This window comes from Bos javanicus, chromosome 11, assembly GCF_032452875.1.
Source record: "Bos javanicus breed banteng chromosome 11, ARS-OSU_banteng_1.0, whole genome shotgun sequence".
Lineage (NCBI taxonomy): Eukaryota > Metazoa > Chordata > Mammalia > Artiodactyla > Bovidae > Bos > Bos javanicus.
The window spans coordinates 7,838,484-7,851,183 of NC_083878.1; positions in this window are offsets into that span (position 1 = coordinate 7,838,484).

Below are 12,700 nucleotides of genomic sequence, written 5' to 3' on the forward strand. Positions count from 1 at the left end.
ATGGATGTGGGAGTTGGACTATAAAGAAAGCTGAGTGCCGAAGAATTGATGCTTTTGAACTGTGGTGTTGGCGAAGACTCTTGACAGTCCCTTGAATTGCATGGAGATTCAACCAGTCAATCCTAAAGGAAATCAGTCCTGAATATTCATTGGAAGGACTGATGCTGAAGCTGAAACTCCAATACTTTAGCCACCTGATGGGAAGAACTGACCCATTGGAAAAGACATTGATGCTGGGAAAGATTGAAGGCAGGAAGAGAAGGGGACTATAGAGGATGAAATTGTTGGATGGCATCACCAACTCAATAGACATGAGTTTGAGCAAACTTAGGGAGTTGCTGCTGGACAAGGAAACCTGGCGTGCTGCAGTCCATGGGGTCACAAAGAGTCGGACATGACTGAGCGACTGAACTGAACCGAATATTGACTGGCTACTGAAAAGTCATTATTCTGTGGATATTTTCTTCCTCTTATAGTCTCTTACCTATTTTCTACTGGATCCTCATTTGTTTTGTATTATAGAAGGTCTTCAAAAGACACTTTCTTTGGAAGGAAAGCTATGACAAATTAGACAGCATATTAAGAAGCAAAGACATCACTTTACCAACAAAAGTCTGTATAGCCAAAGCTATGGCTTTTCTAGTAGTCATGTAGAAATGTGAGAACTGGACCATAAAGAAGCCTGAGTGCTGAAGAATTGATGCTTTCGAATTGTGGTACTGCAGAAGACTCTTGAGAGTCCCTTGGACAGCAAGGAGATCAAACCATTCAATCCTAAAATAAGTCAATCCAGAATATTCATTGAAAGGACTGATGCTGAAGCTGACACTCCAATACTTTGGCCACCTAATGTGAAGAACCAGCTCATTGGAAAAGACCCTGATGCTGGTAAAGATTGAAGGCAGGAGTAGAAGGGAGGGTGGGACATAGGATGAAATGGTTGGATGGCATTACTGACTCAATGGACATGAGTCTGAGCAAACTCCAGGAGATGGTGAAGGACAAGGAAGCCCGACATGCTGCAGTTCATGGGGTCACAAAGAGTCAGACATGACTTAGTGACTGAACAAAAATAGTCATAATAATAGTCAAAACACAGATAGATCTATACCAGATTTTTTCATATTAGTGTAACTTTATTAATACAATAGTACTATTGACATCTCCGTCTCTTAGTTCTTTCCTCTGTCATCACCCAAACTTCACTGTTCCAGGCACTCCCTTTCCCAGTTCCAGTGGAAAGGTGCTTTTCAAGACTTCATGTTTTCTGATGGCCCATTGTTATGTGCTCAATCCCAGATTTAAGTGATGGAGAAATAGACTCCACTATTTTACAGGACAAATGGGGAGATCCAGTTGCAAAAGGAGTTTGGAGCCATTTGGAGAGTGACTTATATTCAATTTACAGGCACAGCACTTTTATTGTTTACAGCATTTGATCCATGGAAGACACTAAAATATTTGCCGCCTGACCGACTCACTAATGAATTCTGTGAAGGTAGGTTTTCATATTTCAAACTGAAGAATAACTTTATATGCAATTACTTTTCTTCTTCTCTTAAGACCAGCTGCCTTGAAATGGTTGCCTGCTTAACTGTTACTGTAAGTTATGGCCACTCATTCTTATTTTAGTTTAAGAAATTCAATAAAATGTATCCACATTTCATCATGGCAATGTGTTAAAAATAGACTACTTGACTGACTTTTGCAGGTTAGAGGCTTTAAACAGGTTAAAGGCTTTAAACATCCAAATGATGAAGAAGAAACAGCTTTAACATTTTGTTAGTTGAGCTAAGAATGGAATATGTAGTATTGACTGGGAGATTTCTCTCCTCTGCAAAGACAAACAGATAGGATGGCATATGCTATTCTAAATGTGCTGCTGCTCAGGGCCGAGCACAACCAGCACAGCAGTGCGATTCCATGACTCAGCTTCAAAAGTGCTCCTGACTACACTGCGCAGTTAAGTGATCTAGAATGAAATACATTGAAAGCTGTAGTTAGTATATTAGATATATTTGAGACTTTTCCCCCCTGTGTTTCAAGGCTAGTTTGATTTACTACAGTTTTTTGCTTGAAAAGTCATGATAAAAAAATTTTTTTTTTCACCTCTTCTTGATGCGGTCTGAAAGTTAACAAGGACTGGACATTCTCATCTCTGATGGATGCAACAGTTGGTTTAACAAATAATTCTCAAAGTTGATCCACAAAAAAGTGTGTTTTTTTTTTTAATTAAGGTACGAATTCACATTTTCTTTCTGGAACTAGTCTTGTCAGAGTTGTGCAGTTGTAATCCTCACATGTAACAGATTAATGTCTTTAGACATACTTATGAAAGCTGCCATGAGCATCATATTTCTTGGTTCTATGATTAGGTTTCACAGGTTTGGGTACAATTAGCTAGTTTCCTACTGCATCCTACTGTTTTAATTGCTCCACTCTTTTCTGCCACTCATCAGCTTATCTGCCTGGAGGTCAAACGGGACCCGTTCCTAATCAAGGCCAATGGCAACCATGACTGCTTTGGGCCACCATGTTTCATCTGTCAAGGGGCATCTATCACTTCTCTCCTTGTCAAAAAGAAAATTAAATTATACTAACACAAATCTCTATTTTTTCCCTGATTAAAGGCCCATGTCCTCCCTAGGCATGGCCTGACACGATTTTGACTTGTGAGAGACTCAACGTTCTTACGACATTATTTGGTGAAAGTGTGCCTGTCTCCCTGGGTCATTATTCTTCAGATTCACTTGCTTTTCATGGACTATAGGCTAGATAATCTAGATCTCCTTTGGGGTGTTAATTAAAAAGAGTATCCAAAATTAATCAACGGGCTCACCAGGGCGAAGGGGAGCTGTCTGAAGACCTTGGAATATAACACGCTTCTGGTACAGAGAAATGAGCCCTTGGCTATTGACAAAAAGCAAATAAGTGTACAGACTGCAATGTGACATAAAAATTCATATATATATACAAGTACACACTCATTTTTCTTGTCAGCTTGTCAACTTTAATTATAAAGGTTGATTTGCTATTTGGCAGATCTCAACATTGTAGATGTTGGCCATTTGAAAAGCATTGTGCGGTCAAGATCTTAGAACAATGGCACAGGAAGGCAATGGATGAGTGATGTATTTAAAGTCCACACTGAGTGCAAAAATACCCGAATCCTTGCTGAATTATAAAAATTTTGTCATTTCTTTAAGAAAGAATGTATTTTATCTACAACAGGAAAGTGATAATAGATAAAAATCTTGAATTAGAAGGTGTAATTTTCATCATATTTTGCATTATTCTTTATAAAGTTTCTTTAGTCTAGTATATTTCTATCGGCCATTGAGGATTTTCTTAGAATTTTAGGCTAAAAGTAAACTTTTTTGTTTTTAATCAAAACCTGGGTTTTGAACACACTGGAAATCAAGTAATTTTCAGTGCTTTAACTTCAACAAGCATTGTTTCTTCACTTCTAACGTATAGAATCAAAAAAAATTTTTTTTGGTTATTCTTATTTAGTTAATTAAATACTAGCATCTCTCCACCTGTCTGTTGGTAGTTCCCACTTGAACAGTAACCTTCACTTAGCTTTCACCAAAGCAAAGGTGATGAGGTCTCATCCTACAGTGCAGAGTTTCAACATTTTTTTCAAAGTTGAGACAGCAGGGGAACCTACTTTTACTTTTTAAAACATTTTATTTATTTTTTAATTGGGGGATAATTGCTTTACAATACATTGTGTTGATTTCTGCCATACAGAAATAGAAATTAGCCATAGGGATATTCATGTCCCCTCCCTCTTGAACCTCCCATGCACTCCCACCCCATCCCACTCCTTTAGGTTGTCACAGAGCACTGGATTTGAGCCCCCTGTGTCATACTGCAAATTCCCACTGGCTGTCTATTCCACATATGGTAAAGTATATGTCTCAATGCCACTCTCCCAATTCATCCCACCCTCTCTTTCCCCAACTGTACTCACAAGTCTGTTCTCTACGCCTGCATCTCTATTGCTGCCCTGCAGATAGGTTCATCAGTATCATCCTTCTAGATTCCGTATATATGCATTAATATATGGTATTTGTTTTTCTCTTTCTGACTTACCTTACTTCAGTCTGTATAATAGGCTCTAGGTTCAAAATGCTGTTTGTCACACGGTGGACTCAGAGAGCTTATAATCTCTAAGGACAGGTGCCCCTTCAAAGCCTAGTCTTTGCTACAGTGGACAGAAGTAAAAAGGCTGTACATGGGTTCCAGAAGTAATGTTTGGATCCTGAGTTTTCCTGGGGTTTGGACTGAACGTGGTATTGTTGGAACTTGCAAGGCAGTATTAGTCTAACTTGCAAATTAGTGACATTACTTTATTGCAAAAAGTGAGTAGTTTCTTACCCCAAACCAACACTCTGATTTAGGTCTGTCAAAAAAGAAAAAGAAAGAAAGAAAGAAAGAAAAGAAAAGTAAGTAAGGCAAGTCATTCTTTGTTCTTTCTCAGGGCAATTGGATATGTATTCCAAGAACTGAATTGCATATCTTAATAATCTAATTTCTCAAAAGATTTTTCTTTTGATGTGGGCCATTTTTAAAGTCTTTATTGAATTTGTTACAATAGTGTTTCCTTTTTATGTTTTGGTTTTCTGAATGTGTGGTGTGTGGGATCTTAGCTCTCTGACCAGGGATTGAACACACACGCCTGCATCGGAAGACAAAGTCCCAATTATTGGACCACCAGGGAAATCCCTTATTAATCTCATTAATATTACCTGCTTACCAGCATGATTACATGTGGTTTATTTGTAGTGGATAATATCTACTTGAAGGCCATAAAATACTTCTACTTGACTGTGTGTATCAAAGACATTCTACAAAATTATATTTCTTGACTCATTTTTAATATTATTCATATTCAGGAAAACAGTTTTATGTGTCATTGGTTTAGTGTCAGTAAACTGGATTATTGGCAAGAGAGAAATGTAGGCACAAGACAAAAACACATTTCCACAATCAGTTTGAAGGACACAGTACAATTTTATTTGTTTGGCTTTGATTTTTTTTTTCATAGGCGTATAGATAAAACTTAAAATGCATAAGTAGTGTCCAAACATTTATAAAACATTCTTTTCTTAAATTCTATATTCTGAATGTTGGCAACAAGGATAATTTATTAATGTTATTCATACTTGCTTCAACTATTTTGGTATAATTGATAGTTCAATGGTCTCTTAAGTATTTTGCCCAAAGATGGTGCTCAAATTTCTGGTTCTTTTTACCTTCAATATGAAAAAGAGTTTAGTCTGACTAAATACATTATCTCCTGGAATAGTAGTTCCTACCTGTCATTTCAAAGCATAATATTACAACCAGGCCAAATTTTCCCAGAATTCTTTTATCTCACATTTGCTCTCATTCAACAAAGATTTACTGACTTCTAATGTACATGCTATCAGAGAAATTATGTTCTGACAGGGGCATAATTTTCCCGTAACAATACACATTATTATTTCTTAAATATTGCTTAATAACAAATGGAGAGTCATAAGGGAAATGGGCATGTTTTTAAGTCATTCAGTGAGTGGATACTGGAATCCAAGTAAATAACCAAAACCATTGTTCCTCAGGTCATTCTTGTCATTCCTGCAGTGTCTAGTTCTTTTAGTCTCCATCTGAGGCCACTCTTCAGGTAGTAGAAGAGAGCAGAGAATGACATCTGTGTTCAAAGGTAATATCCACCACTTTGAATATCCATTTAATAACCTCTGGGTTGAGTAAGTTAACTCTTTTTGAAACCATAAAACTGTGACCAGGAAAAAGAAAGTACCAGGACCTACTGAGTGGATAAAGAACATGTAGATTTGAGTCCAAAACATAAAAACCAATGAAAATGTAGCACCACAGAAGATATAATAGGACAGAGAAAATCATGTTTACAAGAAATTCTCTTATGTATGTAGTACTCATGGGATTGCCAGGGTTGGAAAGAATAAATCTCTTGGGGTGGAAAATGGTGAGAGGTCACAGAACCTATGATCTGGTCCAATAAATGGCCACCAACTGTCATCGAAGGAGAGCTGATTCTGTTCACAGTACAACTTTCCTTTGCTAAGTGGCATGCTATGCTGCGATGAGAAGTCTCCTGGGCTTTCTCCATACAGTCTCAAGTACCTCCTCTAAATAAATACTCAAGAATTATTCAGAGTCACTGTTAGATTTCCATACTACCCATGTGTCTCTGGACTGCTATCTCAGTTCAAGACAACAAGTTTTCAAATCTGTGCCAACCCAATATTTCTAAACCATGACTATTGAATAATGAATAAGTTTTCAGTTCTATAAAATAAGTTGTCAAATTGTCAATAAACTAATAAAATAGTTCAGCATAAAAGTAGTTAATAATCAGTATGTAAAATTAATATTAATATAAGTTTATCAATATAAGCACATTTGTCTTCACTATCATTTTATTTTCTTAGATGACTTATCTTTATAAAACAATATTCTGTAAGCTATCTTTAAAGTAATATTCTTTATGTACAAAGGCTGTGTAAAATTGTACAAATCAGGGAGCAGATTCACTAGAATATGACAGAAACTAGTAAATTTGTGTAAAATTTAAGAAATACGTAATCCATGCTTAATTAAAACTAAATTATAAACATTTACATTCAGTTCAGTTCAGTTCAGTCGCTCAGTCGTGTCTGACTCTTTGCAATCCCGTGAATCCCAGCAAGCCAGGCCTCCCTGTCCATCACCAACTCCCAAAGTTCACTCAAACTCACGTCCATTGAGTTGGTGATGCCATCCAGCCATCTCATCCTCTGTCATCCCCTTCTCCTCCTGCCCCCAATCCCTCCCAGCGTCAGAGTCTTTTCCAATGAGTCATCTCTTCCCATGAAGTGGCCAAAGTACTGGAGTTTCAGCTTTAGCATCATTCCTTCCAAAGAAATCCCAGGGCTGATCTCCTTCAGAATGGACTGGTTGGATCTCCTTGCAGTCCAAGGGACTCTCGAGTCTTCTCCAACACCACAGTTCAAAAGCATCAATTCTTTGGTGCTCAGCCTTCTTCACAGTCCAACTCTCACATCCATACATGACCACTGGAAAAACCATAGCCTTGACTAGACGGACCTTTGTTGGCAAAGTAATGTCTCTGCTTTTGAATATGCTATCTAGGTTGGTCATAACTTTTCTTCCAAGGAGTAAGCGTCTTTTAATTTCATGGCTGCAATCACCATCTGCAGTGATTTTGGAGCCCAAAAAATAAAGTCTGACACTGTTTCCACTGTTTCCCATCTATTTCCCATGAAGTGATGGGACCAGATGCCATGATTTTCATTTTCTGAATGTTGAGTTTTAAGCCAACTTTTTCACTCTCCTCTTTCACCTTCATCAAGAGGCTTTTTAGGTCCTCTTCACTTTCTGCCATAAGGGTGGTGTCATCTGCATATCTGAGGTTATTGATATTTCTCCCGGCAACCTTGATTCCAGCTTGTGCTTCTTCCAGCCCAGAGTTTCTCATGATGTACTCTGCATATAAGTTAAATAAGCAGGGTGACAATATACAGCCTTGACGTACTCCTTTTCCTATTTGGAACCAGTCTGTTGTTCCATGTCCAGTTCGAACTATTGCTTCCTGACCTGCATACAAATTTCTCAAGAGGCAGGTCAGGTGGTCTGGTATTCCCATCTCTTTCAGAATTTTCCACAGTTTATATTAGCTAGTGAAAAATAACCGTGGTGTTTTAGAATTAAGATTTTACATTTTATGTATTTTTAAAATTGATAAAATTAGATGCTGCTGCTGCTGCTACTGCTGCTAAGTTGCTTCAGTTGTGTCCGACTCTGTGCGACCCCATAGACAGCAGCCCACCAGGCTCCCCCGTCCCTGGGATTCTCCAGGCAAGAACACTGGAGTGGGTTGCCATTTCCTTCTCCAAAGCATGAAAGTGAAAAGTGAAAGGGAAGTTGCTCAGTCGTGTCTGACTCTTAGCGACCCCATGGACTATAGCCCATCAGGCTCCTCCATCCATGGGATTTTCCAGGCAAGAGTACTGGAGTGGGGTGCCATTGCCTTCTCCAAAATTAGATGCTATAGATACTTAAATCTGTTCTTTCAAATTATGTGTCCTATATTATTCTTCAGCTAAGCTTCTATGGAGCTTATAATATACATTTTTACCTGGCTAGACTTGAATATTCTCCTTTTATTTTGGAGCACAAGTGCTTTTATATAATTGAATAAGTATAAAATATATATTTATTATGGACAACACTTATATTATCTATAAAAATAACATGCTGTCATTGCTATTCAGTTGCAAAGTCATGCCTCATTCTTTGCGACCCCATGGGCTCCAGCACACCAGGCTCCTCTGTCCTTCACCATCTCCTGGAGTTTGCTCAGATTCATGTCCATTGAGTCCATGATGCTATCTTACCATCTCATCCTCTGCCGCCTTCTTCTCCTTTAGCCTTCAAGCTTTCCCAGCATCAGCATCTTTTTCCAGTGAGTTGACTCTTGGCGTTGGGTGCTTTTTATGATATATAGCATACAATGTGATCTTTTGTTATTCTATGGAATAACAAAAATCGTGGTAGCAAATATCCCCAAATATAAACTCATAAACCAAAGATATTGGTAAAACTTGATAAAAATAAAAAGAGGAAAATAAACTCATCAAAACGTCTTAAGAGAACTTCTAAACTATCTTTCAGTTACTTATTTTAAATAAACTAAATGTATAAGGAAGTCCTTCTAGCATGAACCAAATTATCAATCCTTCAGTAATCTAACTGGGTTTAAATTCTCCACATAAAATCTGTGAACATGTGGCTTGACAGGGGTCTGACATAGAAACAGAATTTTGAAATCCAAATAGTTGTGAAGATAGTCCAGATTGCCATGTGTGAAGCATTGGGGTTGATGAAGATGGAGCAGAAACTTCTGAGAGAGTTAATGTTTTGATAATGGCAAAGTAGAATTAAACTACTTTTTAAAAATGACTCAGAGAATTCCCTAGTGGTCTAGGAGTTAAGACTTCCCCTTCCAATACAGGAAGCACGGTTTCAATTCCTGGGTGGGGAACTAAGATCCCACATACCTTCAGGCCAAAATACCAATACATAAAACAAGCAAAATTGCAACAAATTCAGTAAAAACATTAAAAATGGTCCACATCAAAAAAATCTTTAAAAATAAAAATGACTCAGAAGTTCTTTAACTGCCTTTCTTATTAATTTGATTAATAAAAAAGAATAGCATAAAATGAAGTAAGAAATGCATGACCATAATTGCCAGATTATTTAGAAAACACATCAGGTGGGCATTAAGATTGGGTTATATGATTCAGCACATGGAGAATTCTTCCACAAATGTACTTATGGACATATATTTAAAAATTATGTTCTCGTGCCAGCTTGCAACCTTAATCATAAATGGTTTAAATTCTTTTTACTAAATGAGAAATGTGCCTTAAAGATCTATAGAGCTTGAATATAGACTATTTGTAATTTCTCTTCAGAATATACATTTATTTTTTAAAACAATTACTTAAAATAAGTAATTTATGCATGCCATGATTTAGATTCATGAATTCATATATCTGTGCATTAAATCATGTGAGTGCTTGATATTGAAACCACATTTTTAAAAATTCAACGAAGTTCAATGCTCAAATGCATTTGTGGAAATTTGCCACATCTTTAGATTTTCAATGGAAGCCAAGCCATTGTGATTCTAATTTTTAAATTTTAAATACAAGCAAATATGGGACCTTGCCAGATTCTGCATCAACAAACTGGAACTTAGAAATAACTTAACTAGGAAAACAACTGACTTGAATCTTACCTCATAATTATTCCTTCTCTATTTGTTTTTCTTGGAGATAAAACTAACACAGGATTTTACCCCTCAGCAAACAACAGTCTACTTTGTCCTGTCTAGCTAGACATAGATCAACACAGCAAGCTGTATTTCCTGTTCACTTAATCCTGGCCCAATCATTTCAAACGAAGATTCTCTCCTTACTTCAGAATACATCTGTAATGAAAAAAGTGTATTATTTTAGAAGAGATAGGTATGTGAAAAGAGGATTTGACTCTGTTTTTTGAATGAAAATTAGAGATAACTATCAGGAAAATCATTTTTGTGTTTCTATTAACCTTTTGGAGACTGGGCTTCCCTTGTGGCTCAGCTGGTAAAGAATTCACCTACAACACGAAAGACCTGGGTTCGATCCCGGAATTGGGAAGATCCCCTGGAGAAGGGAAAGGCTACCCACTCGAGTATTCTGGCCTGGAGAATTCCATGGAACATGGAGAATGTTCTTGGAGAACATTCCATGGGGTCGCAAAGAGTTGAATATGACTGCGGGACTTTCACTTTCACTTTTACCTTTTATCCTGAAGGAAATGGCAACCCATTCCAGTATTCTTGCCTGGAGAATCCCATGGACGGAGGAGTTTGGTGGGCTACAGTCCACGGGTCGCAAAAGAGTGGGACACGACTGAGCAACTTCACTTCACTTTCACTTATTCAATCATGACAAACTTAAAAAAAGTACTGAAGTTTTATGTAATGAATTTGACTTATTAATTTTTCTTCTGTTTCCTCCTGGTGAGAACTAGCATTTTACTTTAGCCAGAGTAATTCCGGTGAAAATCAGTCTGAATGACATATCATAACTAGACTACATGTATGGTTTATTTCCACAAAGTCAGGTGAGAAAATGACAGCAAATTTAAAATTAGTGTGATTTTATACAAGAAATCAAAAATTATCTAATTTCTTCCAAAAGGATTGTTGCAGGCATTAAAACGCTGTCATCTTTCACCCAGAGAATATTTTTATTTTTTGAAATGGGGATTAAAAATAAAAATCTTTGAATTACCTTTATTAAATACAACTTATAAGAGTTCAAAAAACAAAATTCATAAATGTCAAGACTTATTTTAATGGTAATCTTTCACCTATAATACGTAAGGATAACAAGTTTGTATTCATACAGAGGTGTTAATTAATGATTGGCAAACCTTTGCCAATTATTGACACATTTTTCTCAAAACCTGTTATGTGAAACATTCTGATGAAGACATCATTTATTAGTAATAATATACTTTTGATTTTTCTTAAATGTGAAAAAAGAATTTAAACAATTTACTTGGTTTCAGCCACTTTGAAAATCACAACAGGTAAGAAAATCGCACTTTGCCTGGCACCTTATAAGCTCCAGGAAAAGTTATAATTTTGAAGGCAAATTCTGGACCTCGCCCTTTACATCTTGGAGAACTCAGCTTCGAAGCTGTGCACCAGCCCATTATTGCTGGCCACAAAGCTGCGGGCTCATCATCTGTGAATGAAAATTGTATTGGACCTTACCTTCCAACAGTAGGGTCTGATAGTCTGTGAAAAAGAACAAAAGAACAACCCTTTGTCTTCCCCATACCATCTCTACCTACAGTCAGAAGTTGGCATAACTCATTTTGCTCAGTCCTTCAGTCGTGTCTGGCCCCCACACAACCGAAGACCGCCAGGTTCTTCTGTCAGTGGGTTTTCCAGGAAAGATTGCTAGAGTGGGTTGCCATTTCCTTCTCCAGGGGAATCTTCCCAATCCAGGGAGTCTCTTGTGTCTCCTGCATAGGCAGGCAGATTCTTTACCACCAGCACCACCTGGGAAGCCTCGTAACTCATTACATGTGTACAATGAATGGAAACATTATCAGGCATTTTTGTCCCCATTCCTGGTGATAACGATCTCCTTCATCGGGAGGACTCGACTGAGATTGCACACTGCCTGCCTTTGATCCCTTGGCTCCACAAGCATAGGAGGGAAAAGTTTTCACAAAAGTCTGAGAATGTTTGCAGTAGTTAGTTTCACAATAGCTCTAGTAAGTCCTCTTTAGAAAGCTTGTGTATAATGGTGGGACTTCCCTCATGACTCAGCAGTAAAGAATCTGCCGGCAGTGCAGGAGATGCAGGAGATGCTGATTTAATCCCTGGGTGGGGAAGATCCCCTGGAGGAGGAAATGGTAATCCACTCCAGTGTTCTTACATGGAGAATCCCATGGACAGAGGAGCCTGGTGGGCTATGTATAGTCCATGGGGTCACAAGAGTTAGACACAACTTGTGGACTAAACCACCACCACCACTGTAAGTGGCAGGAATTATTGCTGAAGATGCTGACAATCACCCTTCCCTGCCCTCTTCCTCTGACCCTATTTTATGCACATTTTTGGGGAAAAGCAGTACACGTAGAACCATCCAGTTTCAGAGGGGAGGCTGGAGGCTAAATGCAGAAGATACAGTTAGCCATTGCCTTGAGTGAACGTGCCGCAGAGTGAGCATCACAAGAGAGACGGAGCAAATCTAGAAGTGAAAACTGTTCCTTAAGGAGCCCTTGGTGTTTAGTCACTCAGTCATATCAGACTCTTGTGACCCCAAGGACTGTAGGCTGCCAGGTTCCTCTGTCCATGGGATTTCCCAGGCAAGAATACTGAAATGGGTTGCCATTTTCTTCTCCAGGGGATCTTCCTGACCCAGGGATCGAATCCATGTCTACTGCATTGACAGGTGTATTCTTTACCACTGAGCCAGGTGAACTTGCCTGAAGAATCCCAAGGGACCCTTAGGAACCCAAGGAATACCAAGGAACCCTTAGTGAAGTGGAAATACCACTGGTTTTTCCAGTGTAGACTCCACTCTGTAGGAAAAGG